General features: G+C 26.4%; 1 protein-coding gene across 5 annotated transcripts in view; it reads left to right on the top strand.

Annotated features, from left to right (window-relative positions):
* Positions 1–490: 490 nt before the first annotated feature.
* LOC126898574 (uncharacterized) overlaps positions 491–18,028 on the top strand; it is a 140,683-nt gene continuing 123,145 nt past the window's right edge. For all 5 annotated transcript variants that reach the window (XR_007702304.1, XR_007702303.1, XM_050672777.1 and 2 more), the window contains exon 1: positions 491–705. The gene's annotated coding sequence lies outside the window, so the exon portion shown is untranslated. The remainder of the gene's footprint in view (positions 706–18,028) is intronic.

Here is an 18,028-nt window from a genome sequence, read left to right on the forward strand (position 1 = left end):
AATAGTATAAAACTTGTTTATAGAAAAATAATTGTATATTTTGTCTTGATTATTATTATAACAAATTCTTGTAAGCGTGTAAACATTTAATTTTTGATTAATAAGCAATAATGCAATATCCTTATCTCAGTCATTTCCTTCAATTAGTGAAATTGTTTTACTTTTTATCAAGGGTAGCTGCATTATTTAAAAAATTCTTCTATACATTCTACACAACTTAATAACTATTATTATTATCAGTCATAGGTTATATTCAATAAAAAAAATTTCATATTAATTTCAATATTTTTAACAATAATTTTATTGTAATTTTTAATATTTAAGCCTTTGTAATTTTAATTAAGGAAAAGAAAAAGTCTAGTACTACAAAATCTTTTTTTATAGTAATAATAATAATAATAAAGAATCGTTATCATATTATTTTTACTTGAGGGAGGAGAGGGGATATTATATCCATGACATACAGTCCATTGATAAATTTGTTTATAGAAGTTTTGTTACCGTAATTGTTTGTGATTAATTAATTTAAAATTTTATTAAATTTATTAAGTTATTAGTTAAATTTTCATTTAAACATTTAACTGTCAAATAATTTTATAGAAATCTATTTTTCATCGATTTACCACGAATGCAGACTATTACTATGTAATTATAAACAATATGTAACACAATAATTTATTCAAGTGATTGAATTTCTATCTCTTAGTAAGTTACCCTTTCTTCATTTAAATTATTCTTAGTTAATTTTATAATTTATTAAAGTTAAAAAATTACGCATATTTATTTATTATGCTCAACGTTTTCTCTAAAAGCTATTGATTGTGTCAGAGAGGACGGGAAAACCCGGTACCTACGTACTGAGGCTCGACGAGAAACCGACTGAGCTATTGATTCAAATTAATCTGAGCGATTTAGGAAAATTGGTTGTTGAAAGTAGAAAATTTCATTTTCTATTGACACAGTATATATGGTTATTTATTAGTACTAGATATCTACTACAATAATATTATTGATCGATGATTATTTTAAAAATAAAGAATTTATTGCCGGTTGTGTATTTAAAAATTATCTTAAATGTTTTTAAAATATTGTTCTAAGAGACAAAAAAGGTAAAAAGTTTTTTAAATTTCATTTTGTTGTTTCCTATAAATAAAATCAGAATATTGTTGTTTGATCTAACGAAATGAACCCAAATTAAAGGTTCAATTTTCGTACTTTATGTTGTATGAATTGTTTATTATCGTGTAGTTTAGTTGTTAAGTGCGTTTAAGTTATAAGCTAAAAGTAGCAATGGATGTACTATCAATGTTTTTCTTTAAGCTTATTTTGCAGTAAATTATGGGTTGAGTGTCATTATCACTCTTACTGCTTTAAGAACATCACAAGTTCCAAGTTTGGTTTTATAGTAAGACTGTTGGTTTAAAACAAACTGTCTAATAAAATAGAGGGTTGGGTTCTCTAACAAGATCAGTGATTTAGTATGCGTCATCGAAAACCGCTAAATAAAATTAGTATGTACCCTCAAAATTCGCCAATGACATGACAAGTTGGTTTACTTAAGTCCTTAAAGAAGACTAAATTATCGTCTATAGGTTTAAAATTCAGAAAGGAATGTCTTCTTGATTATTCAAAAAAATATATATATAAATACGAAATATTGTACTCTCCTTGTTATTTATTGCTATTGTAAATTTAAATAATTGACAATTGCTATTCCTGATAAATAAAGGAAATTAGTTATGCTAATAATTCACATAATAGCCTAATGAAATTATTTTTTTTTATCAATAAAATGAAAACAAATATGAGATGACAGGGGAATAGTAAAACAATAACGTTTAACATTATTTTATTTATATAAAAAAATTGTACTGCAATAAAGCTTAAATTTAGATTCTTGAAACAGTTTATTTATTTTAATCATCTCGTTATGAATTTTTTTTAAGCATTTTCGGTTTGATAATCTGGGCTCAACTATAATAACATTTTTTTGGGAGAAGGCTAAATATATTTCTCTATTCTATATAGGTTCTTTCAGTAAATCATAGTTAAACTATGTTTGTTAATTTAAACAGATTTAATATTATTGAATACTTAAAAGAAAAAAACTTAATTGTATCAGTGATACGTCTGTTAAATAAACTATCACAATAAACTTCATTGAATAAAGGATTGGAATGGTTATGGAGTATTATAAGAATAATTTTAAGAGCTGTTTGTAGCAATGTGTTGAAAAGTAACGACTTCAAAACAATTATTTGATTATTCTATTGCTTACCAATTTGATTTGATTCTTTACAACAGTAAAAATTCATTAGTTTCCATTGTTGGGTCAATGTTAGGGCGATCTTCCTTTTGTTTTGCTTCTATACAGCATGAAATCATTCACGGTTCAGTTACACATCCTTACCTATTATCGTCATCAAACACTTCATAGCATACAAACTCAGACGACGATATCCAAAGCTGAAAACTGTCACTGCCACTATACTATAAAACAGAACTTCTTTCTAAACAATATTGCACTGTCGTGTACAGTTCTTGTTTGTTATGTATATAATAATCATTAAATTATATATATATATATATATNTATATATATATATAAATAAATATTTTAATTCTAAGGTGACCAGTTGTTTTAGAAAATTTTGGACCTACATTCGATATGCGCAACGCATAAAGCAGTAACTAACTTTTTCTCACTTTTCAGGATATCAAAAATAAAAATTACACGCTATATATTTATCAATTTTCTTAGTAGTTTAATTCCGAATCAATCCAAATTGTCGATATTTTGATGAAGGTTATTATAAGAGTAAAACCTAAATTCTAATATAATGGATTTTTTTTGAGTTACTGCCTTATTTATTGAGCATAGCAATATATTTACAGGAGTGGAAGAGATTCAACTGACAACTCATAACTTTTGACCAAATAATCATTTTGTTACAATTTTCTTTTTCAATAAAATTTTTGTATTTTTATACTATGCTAAATGCAATAAATCTTAAAATTAATATCGATTTATTCATCGTATTTGAAAGAAATGTGATTAAAAAACTGGTTATTAATTACAGACAAATCATAAAACTTTACTGTTAACGTATTTTTAGAATGCAAAAATTGTTAAAAAAAACAACGAAATTATTCGATAAAAACTATAAGCGTTGTCAGTTAGATTTGTTTGGGCCTTTATATATATATATGTAGGTCTAGAATTTTCTATAACTTGTCGTCTTAGGATGAAAAAGTTTAAACACAAATTTTTATAATTTCCAGGAGAATGATTCTTAATTCAAAGATTTTTTTTGTAATCTTTTATTAAAAATCTTAGGGTGACCTATAATTTTAATTTTATTTAATTTTTCGTATTACTATAGTCTTTTTCTTCTTCCTTGCCTTAATCCCAACTACTTGGGGTCGGCCATCCTTATCCTAAACTTCCACTTGACACGATATCCCACATCCTCTACGCTCACATCAGCTGTCCTCATATCGTATTCAATAGTATTCCTCCATCTTTTTTTTGGTCTTCCTCTACCTCTTCTTCCTTCAACATTCATTTCCATAACTGTTCTTACAGCTTTCGATTCTTCTCTCCTCATAACATGACCAAACCATCTAAGTCTATTTTCTCTCATCTTATCTACTATTGACGCTACACTTATACTTCCTCTTATATGCTTGTTCCTTATCCTATCTTCTCTAGTCATTCCACTCATCCATCTAAGCATTCTCATCTCTGTTATACTCATTCTCTACTTTACTTTCTTATCAACCGCCCAACACTCTGAACCATACATCATAGGTGGCCTCACTAAAGTCTTGTAGAATTTATCTATCAACCTCATTGGAATTATTTTATTGCATATAACGCTAGACGCTTCTCTCCACTTACACCATCCGCACTTAATTCTGTGTCTTACATCCTCGTCAATACCACCACTTTTTTGCTCAACTGACCCTAAATACTTAAAACTTTTCACTTCTCCAATAACGTCCTCGCTTATTGTCATTGATCTCCTCATTTCAACCATCTGGTGTTTTCCTTTGTCAAACTCGTACTCTATATACTCTGTCTTACTTCTACTTATTCTTAAATCCTTTTCTTCAAGAGGTAATCTCTACACCTCTAGCCTTTGATTAATTTCCTCCCTATTTTTTCCTATTAACACTATATCGTCAGCAAACAACATGCACCACGGTACTTCTCTTTTTATTTCTCTAGTTAATTTATCCTTTACTATAGAGAATAAGTAAGTGCCTATAGCAGAACCTTGGTGCATTCCTACTCTTACCCGAAAACCTTCTGTTACTCCTCCTACGCTTTTTACCCTGGTACAAGTGTCATCATACATATCTTCTATTATATTAATGTACCTTTTTGGGACTCCTTTTTTCATCAATGCCCACTTTAAAACCTCTCTCGGCACTCTATCATACGCTTTCTCCAAATTTTATTTTAATATCATACACAGTTTTTTCTTCTTTTCCCTTAACTTTTCTATTAGTTGCCTCACACAAAATACTGGCTCCATTGTTGACTTACCAGGTATAAATCCAAACTGGTTTTTAGATACCGATGTCTCATTTTTTATTCTCTTATCTATTACCTTTTCTCAAATTTTCATACTATGACTCATAATCTTTATGCCTCTATAATTTCCACATTCCTGAGAATAAGAGGACACTATAGTATTACTATAGTAGCTTATAATCATAAAAACACTATAGAAACTTGATTCGACAAAAATGATTGGGACATGACATAATTAGGACAACTATAGATAATATTTGACAAAGATAAAAATCACTATCATAAAATACGTTAATCTGACAAAAATGTTTAATTTTTAGAAATAATTGTTGAATTTTTGCAAATTAAATCAACTTATATTTCCTTAATTATATACTGATTACAAGTTTATGATTTATAAGTATAATACATAAATATATATTCATGTATTGTATTGAAACTTTAACTAGCTAATAAAATAAAAACGATCTAATTAAAATATGACTGGTTAATAATAAATTTTGAAATAGTACTTCGGAATGATAAAAATAACATAACATATCTCATCTCCACTCTATAATTATGATCTTCGAAATAATGGATGAAAAGCTGTTTTCTTAATTAGATCATTTTTCACAAATATATTTGTAAACAAAAATAGTATTTTTTTAACTACGGCAACTATTTGCACATAGAAGATAAGTAGTCAGGACAAATTGTTTACACGCAGAGTGTATGTTAGCACTGAGTAATTTCCGAAACATTTTAAAAAGTTAAGTTTTTATGCAAAAGTCGTTATTTTGAATCTTTCATGTGGTTAGATTTTCAAAGAAAAATCCAACATAAAAGAAAATATTTAAAAATTGTAAAAAATCATTTTATTGTTGTATTGTAAGGCTGAAAAAAAGTGGCAACAAACAAATAGAAAAAAAGTTAAATTAATACTTTCTCAACCTTTATTAATACCTATTGAATAAGCTTTAAAATTGGATAATTTTTTTTAATCATATTTCTTTAATGTTTTTATATTTATAAGAATCTGCCATTGCAATTTGAAAAAAAATAAATAAAATGAAAATTCTGGACCATCTTGTAATAAATTGAGAAATGGTGGCGTTAATAAGTGTGGTAATCAGTTAGAGGAATTAAAGAGACAATACTGCCCAAAAAAGGGCGTAACTATCAAGTTTGCAAACAGAAATGGTTTTGTTTGTATCGTGATTTTATAAGATTAAAAAAGTTATTAAATGTAAAAGAAATGGTGGAAGCTGATCAATAGTGGTCACTAAGGGCGTCGATCACTGTTGACTCCATTTAAATACGATTACAGAGACTCTTGGAATGAAAAGCGTAGTTTTTAGAATTATAAGGCTAGTGATAACGGAATTTTCCATTATAATAATTAAAGTTCGAAATAATGTTCTTTAAAAATTTTTAAAATATGAATCTAATATTGTATCATAATGTTAAAATTATTCATCTTATATTCATTCAGAAATTAATTTAAATTACTTAAGATATCCTTTTATTGAAATATATCATCTTAAATTCAAAATATAATTTTAAACATTAAAAAAAAATTAATAAGATACTAAATAAATTTGTGCTATTATTTTCCAAAGTAAAAAATTTATTCTTACTAGGTATATGTACAAGGTGATCAAAATTTGGTTATTCATTTTCTTTGAAACTATTGATAGTTTTAAATGTTTGCAGATTTATATATATTAAGTTAAAAAAACTCTACAACATCACGTAGTTAATAATTATTTTTTCATCCTTTCTAGGTTAAAAAGTCTTAAATTTAATTTTCTTAAGTGGGAATCTCTAGTTTTAACTGGATAGTATGATAAAAAAAATTTTCAAACAATTATTTTATCCGTTATAGTTTTTTAAATACAAATGGGTGTTAATTTAGTGAGGGCAGATTGCACTTAGACCAATAGAGTTTTAACTTTGAAAGAACGAAAAAAAAAATGATTTAATTACAGTTTATTAAATATAATATGTATTCTCTTAACATAAATGTAAAATTCTCAAAAATTTTTCAGAAAATGAGTATCTTCTTACCAGATTTAGATTACCATATGAATTTGAATAAAATAAATAAACTTAAAATAACTTTAAAATTTTTTTAATTATTTTGTTAAATGCTTTTTTTCATAAAAAATTCTTGCTGTGTAATAAATTATTACACAATATCAAAAAACATCTAAATTCTAATAGTTAATCAATATATTTTCTTATATTCTTTCTTATGTAAATCATTCATCTATCATGTAATATTCACAAATATATAAAAAAAATGTTGCTATTTAATTTAATGCTTCACAATTTAGTGAGGTTTCGGTTTGTGAGTACCCTCCAAAAAATAATAATAGTAATAAGAAATAATAAAATTCCGATTGTATGTTTATTAAATTACTTATAATAGTAAAATCATTTAATTTATGATTTAGACGTGATTTATTTATTTATCTACACTTCTTGTGTAGAATAATTTTAGATTTATTTTATTTATAGAACCTTTCAGTTTAAGCTAATGTATGGCTCGGTTGGGACGTATTACAATATGATCATATGAACAGTTCTACATTTAAAATATTTCAATCGAACGTAAAAAGTGCTCTTCTCCGTCTTTACTATATCTCTTACTTACTTTTAATCCATAAATGTTCTACTGCACTTATTGCAGAAATATGATTTAGCCTTTTAAATCTTTTACTATTACCTATATTAAAAGAATTCGCTAGATTTTTTCAATGGTGTTATAATTATTCATCATGATATTAAAATTAATTAAATTATTATTAACTGTTTTCTAAATGATTTTGATAATTAAGAATATTTCCAGGTTAGTCAGTTTTTTAGATTTTAATTGCAGCTTTTATAGTTAATATATTTATAAGCTACATATGTTAATTTATAACACGAAATCCGTTGTGTTAACTATCAGTTTAAATGGTGTCAAATTAACAAGTACAGTAACTATTACTTCTCAGCTTTCACCAAACCGATTTATTTCAACGATACGTCAAAAGATCACACATCGTATCTAGTCGAAGACATTACCCTCTCAAATTTAAAAATTTGCTCTCGTTCCCTGTAAATAGGAAAAATCTCCAAAATAATTACAAATTTAAAAATCCTACTATGCCACGTCACCATTGTGCCGCGACCCCCCCTGTGCTGGGTTTTTTAACTTGGCTAACCATTGAACACTTACAAAATGTTAGAAACATTTTCTAATAAAGATTTGAGATAATTATTTTTGTAAAAAGCGCGCTCAAATGTTACTATTTTTATGAATAAGAAATTGAGTACTATTACAAGTAAATTAGGTAAAAAGATAATGTTTACTTTTGTCCTTAGCATACGCAGACTAATGTTTGATATTATAGCAAAATCGTAAAGAAAAATTTTAAGTGTAACAAACTTCAAAATGCTATATAAACGTAACTGCTAAATTAAAATAAGAGTTTTTGGTATCAACATTTATACAGACTGTTTCCCTCCTCTCCCATATATAGGGAAAACTCCAAAAAAATTACAAATTTAAAAATCGCTAATTTTCGAAATTTTTTTTACTAAAAACTGCCATAACTTTTTCAAAAATGAACAAATCAATATAATTTTTTTTAAGATACATAATGATGCTAATGCATAATGTCCTTACCTATCATTTGATATATTTTTTTATAAATTGGACCCTTTACCTGCCCACAGGGAGGAATTCAAAATGATAACTTTTTCAACTTAACTTTTTAAAGTGTTCCGGAAATACTGACACTTTTATATATATTTTAAATTTAATTTAATGTAATGTTCTTCATTATGAAAAAAAAAATCTCCGTTTATTTTGTCTTCACGGTGAAAATAGTTACCAAATGCTATTTTTGTGTGAAAATTCTTGATTTTATTTTTTACATTTTTAATTTTATAATGCTTTAACATATTAAAAAGTGTATAGATCAATACAATTTTTTTATGAGAAATAATATTTATACCCCTTTTTCATTCGACATACTTTATCTTAATCAGGATATTAATAAGGAAATAGCAAATCATGTAGCTTTTGGAATAATCCACCAATTTTTTAATATTAAACACTATCTAAAGATTTGCATCAAAGCGTTTTTTTTTTTTTATTTGATAGTGATTTTAATCACTGTCAGATATCATTATACTTGATCCAAATATGCTACGTCACCACTGTGCCGCGGCCCCCCTGTGTTGGGTTGTTTTTATTTCTGTAGCCCCTTTTTCTCAGCTCTCACCAGACCGATTTCTTTCAACGATACGTGTCAAAAGTTCATGTATCGAATCTAGTTGAAGACATTGCTCTTAAAAATTAAAAAAAAATTCTTTCGTTCCCTGTGATTGGGGGAAATCTACGAAAAAAATTAACTTTTGAAAATGATTCGAAAATACTCTGTTCTTTAAATATATGTTAAATTAAAGCTTATGTTATGTATTATAAATACAGTGATTACAATCACTGTCATAAGAGAAACGTTTCGATGCAATCTGTTAATAATGTTTAGTTTTAAGAAATTGGTGGATTATTCTAAAAAAAAAATGAACTCCTATTTAATATAATTAAGCAAAAAAATGCAAAAAAAGTTATTTCAAACTACGTACCCCGTGTCTAATAGATTGTATTGTTATGCGGCAACCGTACATTTAAATCATTAGTAGCTAAAAAGGAGAATTAAAGCTAGTGTAAAAATGCAAAGTCGTTTTTCTTAACTTGAAGGAGGCCAAATATTAAAAATAAGTTTAAATTTATATTCAATTTAAGTTATATCCTTGTAACTTTTATAAAAATCCGTGGTATATTCATTTATAAAAACTATTATTTTAAAATAAACAAAATTTTAACACAAAAATAGTTTAGTTGTAAAATAGTTTTTAACTACGGCAGCTATTTGAGTTTCTCCCATTTACAGTTAACGAGGTAAATTTTTCCAACATTTGAGGGCAAAGTCTTCAACTAGATACGATTTGTGATCTTTTGACGTAATGTTGAACGAAATTGGTCCGGTGAGAGTTGAGAAAAAGTGGCAACAAAAAATTTGAAATTGGAAATCATTTTACTTTTAGTGTTTATCTACCTTGGCTAGCATCTCTTACTTTACAATTCTAAAATTGAACATTAATTCTGCATAGCAACAATTACAACGATAAGCCTACAACCGCAATTAACGGTTAAGCAATTAGCCAATTGGTTCTCATAATCAAAAGAGTTTATAGTGAAGGACTAACTTCATATATATTCTGTTTGCATTAGACACTCTGTACAAAACCATTTGCGGCAATGATTGTTACCCGATAAAATTTGATTGTTAATCGCATTAAAATGTTTGTACATTTTGAATTTAATTTTTGTCTAACTATTTCCTGAAAATTCCAATTAAGATTATTATTAAAAAGTATAAAATGTATGTAAATTTTTTTTTAATTTTTTAATTATACCCTTCATGCTTAAATTTATGCTGATCCATAAAATTGTTTGTTAAACCTTATAATATATTTTGAATGAAGTAATATGTACAAAGTTTTCATTGTTATCCATTGGGAAACACGATATTTGTCACTATGTCAGATGTGTGTTATTGTGTTTTTGACCGTATTGGTTTTCTCCCTAAATAATCCCCATCGATGATGATGCTGAGGTTTGTAAAATAATAAATGAAACAACGGCGGCTAGAAACTGTCTGGCACAGGGATAAGCCGCGCGTTGATTGACAGGTAATCGTCAGATTATTATTAACAATGAATTTTATGTTGATTGTTGTACGACCAACGTGTTTTACTATCCAATTCTATTTTTATTACCCATGAAACATTTTATAACGTCTGTTGTTGGCCTTCTATTTATTTCTGACATTTGTAGTACATTACCTACGTGCGATACAAAATATGTGTCGTATAATATGTGTATTATTTATTCAAGACTATAAGAAAATTCTCAAGCATATGTTCGTGTATTTTGCTATGAACAGTTTTATTAGATTATAGATAATAATTTTCAAAAATGAAAGTGTAACAGTACATTTCAAATAAAATTTAATCAGTTAAACTGGTATACTAAAATTATATTCTAACCTTAAAAAACGATCTACTTGTACTTTTAAGAAGTATAAATATAGACATTTTTATCACCCGCTAAACTTAATTTACGTAAAATATTAAGATATACTACTGTAAACTACTTAATATATAAAAGGAGAAACTTGGAAACAAAATAGTTTTGCGCGGTAAGGTTCAGTTTATAAAGAACCTTTGTATAAGATATAAATAGCATTTCATTTAATACGACTAGAACGTTGTTTGAATAAGTAGCACTCAAATAATAATGACATAAGCTGTAAATAAATTTTCATAAAATTTTTACGTGGTATTCGTAGAAAATAAAAATTTCAAAAGTCATTTGTGAAAAGTATTGCATAAGGAATATTGGTATTTTTATGCTTACGGTGTAAAAATAAATAGTAATAAACACGGAGAAAATCTTTATAATTATCTATTCAAAAACATTGTTAAATTTGAAATAGTTTTAAGAGATTATACTGCGATTTTCTAACCATATCACAAAAATAAATACTATTTTACAACTTAAAAATACTATAAATTATTTTGTTGGAGACCATAAACATTGATTAATATTGAAGTTTCTTTGGCGCAAAGTTTGTGTACATTCTATTTATTTGTGGCTTTTTTCCAGCAATGTATTGTTCCCATTTCGTTTAAATTCTGTTATAAACTTTTTTGTGTATATTCTTTTAAAATTATCCTGCTATGTATGAGACTGAGTTTAATTCTTAGTACTTTTATGACATTATCCTAGAAATACAAAAAAAAATTATTGAGAAAGTCATTTAACATTACCATTATAAAAATATTGCATTATATATTTGACAAAAAATGATCTAAAAGGAAATCATCAAACTACTGCGATATATATTTTTCAGAATTGTAAATATTTTTAGGTACTAATTTACGTTTAATTATTTATAGAAATATATACCGCATTGGTGTTTAATTATATATAAAATAAATAGAGATAAATAATTACAAAAACAAAAGAAAAACTATTAGGTGGATAACTAGGTAGATTAAAATATTGCAATATTTGGTTCCTATGTAATTGACATTTGAAATCTCACAAAATAATTTTTAAATATTAGAAAAGTTTTTTCTAAAAACTAATAACAGATAATTACTGTTTTTTATCTAATGTAAATTTTATTTATTTGATTTAAAAATTATTTTTACATTATTCCCCCTATTAAAAAAAGGTAATTAATTTATATATAAAAAATTAAAAAAAGTATTGCTATTACTAGGTACAATAATCATTTTCGTAATTTTTAATTTATATTAACGTTAAAAACAATATTAAGTTCTAGTCAAGTTTTTAAATTAAAACAAGTTAATTAATTTTACTTGTATATACTTTTTATTTTTTAATTTTTTCTAAATAATTTATCAACATATTGTTTTTACTCTAAAAAAAGGAACAAAAATATCTTAATATTGAAAAGAATATATAAATGTTTATTGCTTGAATTTAAAATATATCTATCATTTTAACAATTTAGTATTCATTTAAATATTAAACACTTCAAGCTATTCTCATTAATTTTTAGCTTCGATGCAAAGCTGTGACAAGGTATCAGTTTAACTATAATGTGTTTTTTTTTTGTGTCTGTTACCACTTTTTCTCAGCTCTTACCGAACGGATTTCTTTCAACGATACGTAAAAAGATCACAAATCGTATCTAGTCGTAGACATTACCCTCAAAAATTGAAAAAAATTTTCTCGTTTCCCGTAAATGGGGGAAACCTCCAAAATAATTACAAATTTAAAAATCAATAATTTTCGAACTTTTTTCAATTTTTTTTTCTTAAAACTGTCATAACTTTTTCAATAATGACCATATCAATATATATATATATATATATTTATAGATGCTTGATATCTTTACCTATCATTTGGTACATTTTTTTTATAAATCTGACCTTTTACCTGCCCACAGGAAGGGATTTAAAATAACAACTTTTCACAAAAAATTAACTTTTGAAAGTGTTTCGGAAAGTCTGACACTTTTATTTATATCTTAACTTAAAGGCAATGTAATATACTTTATCATGGGAAAAATAAAATTCGGACTTTATTTTGTCTTTACACTGTCTAAAGATTTGCATTGAAACGTTTTTTTGATAGTGATTTTAATCACTGTCAGATATCATTATAATTGACCCAACTATGTCACGTCACCACTGTGCCGCGATCCCCCGGTGCTTGGTTTTTTTTAAAGCTGTATACATTTGTTCAATTTAATATGCTTTGTTGTTTAACTATTATCATAGAAGACATTCATGGATTATAATATTATTGAATATTAATTTTAACGAATTTTTTTAAGCTCAATACTATTTTTGTAAGATAAATATCTATATAACTTAACTTTCTTACTTATCCTTTTAACGTAATAATGTCATGTTAGTTTCTTTATATTTAAGTATGGGCAACAACTCAGAATAATGATATCTGTGTAGCAGAGTTGTCTACATAGTACGCCGTATTTTATAATATAATATATTATGGTTTAAAATTGTTTGACTTCAACCAAAGCTATGTTATTATTTATTTCAAGTAAATATTTTATGGATAACATTTTTTTCAAATTTTACATATTCAAAAATCTCATTTAAGCGAATTTTGCGATATTTGTTTTCTACTAGACTCGTTTAGTGTGTAATCACGTTGAAACACAATACTTTGTTATTGTTATTCAGAGTTTGACGATCAATTTAAATTGGTTATCGTTTACTGTTATTACGACAGGATGGTTTTATGGTTTTCCGATATCGCAAGTTTTTTTTTCATTTCAATACACAATATTCTCATCAACGCAAAAGTTTGCCAAACCACATTGTCTGCTAATTGACGACGTTCGCGCACATATACATCAGCCGCCGAGTCCCTCGCTGCCTTATTTCGACGAAACTTTTGAGTAACACGAACATTAAATGAAATTATCGGGGCTCTATAGGAGTAAAATCTATGTAAGAAGGGAATTGATTTATACGGATAGTTTTTTCTTTGTGTGGCAAAACTTTGATTACACCGTTAAACCCAGTAAACGGATTTTTCATTGTAACGTGTCGACGGCAGAGTAATCTGCTCGTAAAAAATAAAATACAAATTCATGACCGCGTAAAACTTTCAGCATATATTCAACCTAAACAGCTGTACCGCGGTAACGGAGAAAGTAATTTTCGTTGCACGTTTATGGCCCACAAATGTGCACCGGTCAGTATCATATGCTTAACTTTATGGAAAAATAAATGTTGTGAATGATTGTCCTCATAGGCCCCAGAAAATATGATTAAACGGTATTATTTCTTTTGGTTAACCCGTATGGATATTTCAAACAATGTTGCAATGGATTTTATGTGTTTTTCTTCCAAAAGAAAAAAATCATTATTCAAACGAGGTGATAGAAATCCAATACTTGTGTGTCGTTATGAGCTGTAGTTAGTGACGGTCAAAATGAAGTCGCTTCTTGTTTACGATGTTGAGATGAGTGCTCGACAAATATTAACCAAATAATCGTTTATTGGTTGTGATGAATATTAATTATTCGAGAAATTTCCAGTTGAATAGTCACGTCACGATGTCAAAAATGTTTTCAGACGGCAACTTAAATTCATTGTGAATCAGACATGAACTTGTTTGTTATATTTTATATAAAACACTGAAAAATTGTTTAATATTTAGACGGAAATCATCAAACCTCTAGAACCCTAAAAAAATATTTAATGTTAACATTTTCCAATAATCAGGTATTTATATATAAATACATGATTATTGGAAAATGTAGAAATATATTTCTAATGTTGTCTTTGAATACTGTATTATAATTAAGTGCTGTCTTCATTATAATAAACTAAATTAATGAATTTGTAATATAGATAGCCACATATTATAATTGTTTGTGAGTAATTTGTATTTACTTAAAGACATTCGTGTGAAACTGATCTACCAAAGGATAGAAAAATCAACTACGTTTTTTTTGAAAATTATGACACATGCCCCCAAATTGTCAAAAGTAGTTTACTTACATTTTTAGATATAATTAAGCATTTTTGTTAAAAAGAAAATTTTTCTTATTTATTTCGTAATCTGGATTTTTATAAACCTTCATGAGTATTATGATATCTAATGTCAGAATTTATAAAACTGTTCCATGTATCTGATACAAATTTACAAAAATTAAAAAAGAATTTTAAAAATATTATCTCAAAACTAATAAATATTATTTTTCTATTAGATAAAATAATTACAATTTTTAAAAATAAAATATGAGTCAATCAGTCATAAGTCTTGTATCGTCTCTTGTCTAAAAATCAATATTTTTCAATTGATCTGACTTTATCTCTTGTTGAACTTGTGCAGATTCTAAAATCCTTAGTTTTTTATAAATTGTGCTTCCAACATTGTAAACCAGCGTTAAATACAAATATTTAATATTGGTTATCGGTAAAACATTCAGTGCAGTCAATTCTTAAGAAATAGCTCAATACGTCGTGATAAATAAATATGATTGACACATGACACTTAGTTTACCGGTAGTTAAATCTACACTTGAGTAGATAATAGAACGTATTACAATGTTAAGTCATTTGAGACTAATTTACACATGTCATTAAAAAGCTAATTTTTTTATCACTTTAAAAGTATATTGGTTATTTCATCATTAAAATTAATAACATATAATAGCTAATTAATACAATAAAATAATATTTACATTGAAATATTTTATAACATTTGAAATTTTATATATTTTCTCCACTTTTACATAATATAAGTAGTGAAATGTATATATTAGCATGAATAGATAATATTTAATATATGGCTTACGTCGTAGAAGATTGAAGGAGACATGTAGTGAAGGCAGTCAAGTTATTAAAATAAAATCGAGTTATTAAACGCTTGTAATACTGTAATATTGTACGATGTGAATGCAGAGACTCTTATCTATAAGAATTTAATAATGTAATAACAAAGTATCAGTTTTAGTCGTCGAATCTGACGTGTGTAGAAAAAAATACAAGTGCATTTTTTATATATTGATAGCTAAATAACAACGCTATAAGATTATGACTCATTACCATAAAAAGCGACAGTGATATTATAACCTTTAAACACTTCTACACAAACATTGATGAATTGGTGCAATATGAATTTATTTTATTTTTAAAAACTGAGACGATACTGCAAAAAGGTATATTTTATTCAACAAAAAATATTTTGGAAAATTATTTTTTATGAATCCTTGACCTAAATTATGTTAATAAATATATTGAAAATAGAAAGATTCTGTTATAAATGTTGAAAATGTTAATGTTAAAATAAAATGTATAATACTACACTTGGTTAATATTTAATTAGGTATTAATTATTAATGTAGTAATAAATTTTTTCATATAAAATTATTTGATATAATTTATTACACCCACATTAAAAAAATGTAAGTAATAAGTTATTAAAAAATAGGTTTTTACTAAAACTCTTTTGGGACGATTTCTTTCAACGATACGTGTCAAATGATCAGATATTGAATTTAGTTGTAGACGTTATCCTCAAAAGTTGAAAAATTTTACCTCGTTAACTGATATTGAGAGAAATCCTACAAAAAGTTACCATTTTTAAAATTAGTAAGTTAGACATTTTTTAAACTTTTTTTTCTTACAATTGTCATAATTTCTGAATAATGAATGTTGAAACTATGTATCGTCCCCACTGTACTGAGTTTTTAAAGTTTATTTTTTTACGATTTTGTCAATGCAGACATTTTTGGGAGGCTTTCAAAACGAAGCTATCGATTAAAGAATAAAATACTTCAGGGAAGTGCATTGTGTGGAATAATAACACGCGGTAGTATAACATGTTATGTTATTTAATAGCTGTACCACCCTGACATAAAATAAAATATATATGATAGGCAGCGATTTGTGTAAGTTATAAAAAACTTGGAGGGTGAAGCATGGCGTTTTGTGGTTGACTTTGGTTTTAAAAGCTCGATTAGACAGCACTCGTACATGGTAGTTGATGTTACTGTAAAAGTAGTGTAGACTTTATATGCATTTCGTGACCGCCTTTTTTCAATTTCTATTAATTTATTAGACTCTATTGCTGAAAAAATGACGAGAAATACATCGAAGAAGGGTTTGGTTAAATTAAACGGAAAATTTAGTATTGATTGAAAGTTATACTTGACAATTTCAGTTGTTGGTTGTGCTTAGGATAGTCGAAAAGTACCTCGGCGTCATATTTTTCTCGGTTAATTCATTAAAAAACTTTTGAGCACTCACAAACATCTGGACGAGGCGGTGGGTCTACTGATAAAATTAAAAAACAAAATTACATGGGCGCTTACAGTGGAATTTTCGTAGAAGTACACCCTCAAAGGTGAAAGCAATGCTTGTTAAACAATATAATTATCAAACGTTTGTTTTGTCTGTATTTGCCTTTTAACTCTGAACACCTTTTTTTTGTATAATAATCATGGTTTTATTATCATGAAGACTATAAACTTTCATTGCATTTTAGCAAGACAAGTTAAATGATTCTAAGTTAAAATAAAAAGAAAATATCAAAAGTTGCTATGAAATTTAGATAAAAAATAATATAGTTAAATGTGCAATACTAAATAATTTTTATTTTTTGTTACAAAATACTGTTATCGTTTATTAACGATTAAATATTGAATTCGTTTTTTAGTTATTTAACGTGTCGATTTGTTTAGTTTGTTTTCAAACTTTTATTTATACTTGTTTAGACGTATAGTCGATCGTTTCGTCCTTCGTTGTCAAACCCACACACATACACTCACACATTAGTTTTGAAACTATTCAGCTCCTTTCTGTCGTGACATTAATAGAATGAGGCATTTTAATACTGACAAATGTTTCTAAACGAATCGCTCAGTCAATTTACAGCTCTCGGTAATAACTTAAAGGATTGCTATGTATTGATTAATATATTAATGAAAGTGTTAATATAATAATACATTAGTTGACGTGTTGATTTAATAAAACTAATGTATTTAATTTATGTAAAAAATACTGTCTAAACTCTATTAATTAATCCAATTAATTTTTCTTGATAATGTCGTGAGTTTGCTAATTATTTGTAAATCATTATGGAAAGGAAAAATAACATTATTATTATGCTAAAAAGATTTTGATTAGTTCTGCTTGATTAAGTTTCAAACACATGTAGTACATGTTCAACTTAATTATAAGAATTTTTTTCTATTTGGGCCAAAACAATGGTGTATAATGTTTTATTAAAATTATATTTTTAAATATTCTCTAACTAGACGGACAAATGTGTGGTGGTGTAAATGTGGTAAATATGGTCATTTACTTTAGGGCTCTAGTCTCTTTTCATTTATTCATGTAATAATTATTTGTGGATACTCTATATTTGTTT

Source organism: Daktulosphaira vitifoliae, unplaced genomic scaffold (genome assembly GCF_025091365.1).
Source record: "Daktulosphaira vitifoliae isolate Bord-2020 unplaced genomic scaffold, ASM2509136v1 Scaffold_2, whole genome shotgun sequence".
NCBI lineage: Eukaryota > Metazoa > Arthropoda > Insecta > Hemiptera > Phylloxeridae > Daktulosphaira > Daktulosphaira vitifoliae.